At 46.8% G+C, this 2,500-nt stretch overlaps 1 protein-coding gene across 3 annotated transcripts in view; it reads right to left on the bottom strand.

Annotated features, from left to right (window-relative positions):
- Window positions 1-2,500, bottom strand: part of sema3h (sema domain, immunoglobulin domain (Ig), short basic domain, secreted, (semaphorin) 3H) — a 53,639-nt gene that overhangs the window by 18,964 nt on the left and 32,175 nt on the right. The window lies entirely within an intron of this gene.

Raw genomic sequence — 2,500 nt, 5'->3', positions numbered from 1 at the left:
CAGCCCGACTCTGTTATTTATGTGTTTAGTTTATATTATCCACCTCTCCACCAGATGTCATTAGACCTTTCCCCTCACTTCACAGATCCCACCACACTCATCTGCAATCACTTGTTTCCCCTCACCTGAGTGTCCTTGTCTATCTTCCCACCTGCACCTCCCTCCCCCAGAAGTCTCTCCCATTATACAAATTCCTTTTGTTCCCTCGTCGGTTCTTTATTATTGTCGTGTCCTTGTGATTAAGCTTTTCTCTGCCAGTGCCTGGAACTGAGATTTGAGAGTTCCTTTATTAAAAAGCCATTTTTGTTACATCTCCCCGAGTTCTCGTCTGCATGGGATCCCCTGCCTTTGGTTCCTGCTGCCCCAACGGCCTAGTCGTCACACCAGCACATCTTTACATGTTTCCTCTCTCTGTCTTATATCATCTGCGAGCTGTTATTCATCTCCCCCCTACCAGTCACTCAGCAGCACGACCCCAGCCACGCTCAGCCATCCCCGTAGACCCTCATCTGGCTGACGGGTGGTGGGAAGTTTGGGAACCACAACATGTACCCGTCTATAACTCTAGCCCTCATCCATCCGTTGATACACTGAACTTTCCATTATGGGAGAAATGAACTGTTTGTTCAAAGTAAATACACTTATTATAACTATACATATAAAGAAAAGTATAATCATTCGCCAATTTGGTGACCTCACCTATATATATAAACTTTAGATGTTTTATGCCACGGACAAAGTTCAATTAGCAGGGGCCAACCTGCTTTCTGAGAAAAGCAGGTTCCAAATAGCCGTCTAAACTCAAATGAGAACCGCAAGCAAGCCCCTCTGTAAAAATAATAACAATTACAACATTATGACCTCATTGGATCTGGGAAAATGTGTTGGAGCTAACACTAGTTCTGACCAACTGTGACCTGTTTCTTCTTACTCATAGTGGTCAAAAACGCCAGATGGGGTAGAAGCTGTGCTCAACTGACCCGTTAAAGCCATAAAAGTCTCTTTTATGGGTCCGAGATAAATCAGACCCTATAGGTGTGACATCTTTACCATGCCATCCTTACTCATATATGCTATAGAATTTCCTTTGACACATAGTTGATCTTGAACCAACTCCGGATTGCACGTTCGAATGCATGATTCGGAACGCCTTCTGTAATGAATCGTTTTACTATTATGCCTCATAGTCTTACCTTCAAAAAAGGACATATGCAAACAAATGTTGTTTTTCTACAACATCATCCATTCATGATAGGTATCTGGCTAGATACATGGCTATCGGTATTCATGTATTCAAATAGAATCCATATTCATCCATCCATATCCATCCATCCGGCTCTACTTTCACTCCACGTTCAATCTCATCCATCTATCAATCTCTACTCCAACAATCTCTATCCATACAGCAATACTCCATCCATATCCATCTATCCTTATATATTCCATCCATCCATCCATCAATACTCGGTCTATCTCTATACATCTCTTAGTTAGCATTCATCCATCGATACTCCATCCATCACCTACCAATTCTGAGTTCTCCCCCCCTCTCCCTCCAGAGTGCGTCCCGTACCCCTGCCCTCTGTGTAACCTCTGATACAGCCCCACCTCACCTCTGCTGTTCTGCCCTCCCACCACCCCTCCACCACCCCCAGCCCCGGCTTCACCCTGTCGCCCACATTAAAGACCAGGCTGTCTTGGCAACAGGAATGTAGAAGCTAGCGGGTATTTGGAAGAGAAGGACCACACACACACACACACACACACACACACACACACACACACACACACACACACACACACACACACACACACACACACACACACACACACACACACACACACACACACACACACACACTTGTGATCATATGCAGGCACCCAGATACACACACATGAGCATGTACACGCATATACTGTACGTGCACATACACTCACGCACAACCAGACACACACACACACACACACACACATACACCTGCACACGCACACACACACACACACACACACACACACACACACACACACACACACACACACACACACACACACACACAATCACATACTGGACATACATACACAGGCCCCGTCACAAACACGTGAAAACAAGAACGAAATGCATGAACAACTTTTAAAAAATGCACGCAGGAATCATTACTCATCCCTTTCAAAGTGAAACAAAAAAACACATTCCACAAACACACACACACATGCAAAGACATGGCGTGATGCAGGGGCCGAACCAACAACAAGCCAAGAAACGTTCCCAGAGAGCGAAGCGGGCCCCCACCACAGTACTGTCTGTCTCCAGCCTCCAGACCTCAGAGCTCAGCACCCTCCCCCCCTCTTCTCACCTCCCCCCCTCCTCTCCCCCCTCTCCCCCCTCTCCTCCCCTCTCCCTCTCCTCTTCTCCCTCTCTTCCTTTCTCCCTCACCTCCTCTCCCCCTTCCCCTCTCTCTCTCTCTCCCTCTCCCTCTCTCTCCCTCTCTCTCTCTCACCC

This window comes from Gadus chalcogrammus, chromosome 1 (genome assembly GCF_026213295.1).
Source record: "Gadus chalcogrammus isolate NIFS_2021 chromosome 1, NIFS_Gcha_1.0, whole genome shotgun sequence".
Classification (NCBI taxonomy): domain Eukaryota; kingdom Metazoa; phylum Chordata; class Actinopteri; order Gadiformes; family Gadidae; genus Gadus; species Gadus chalcogrammus.
The sequence above is the reverse complement of the archived record's forward strand: the minus strand, read 5'-3'. Positions and strand labels throughout refer to the sequence as shown.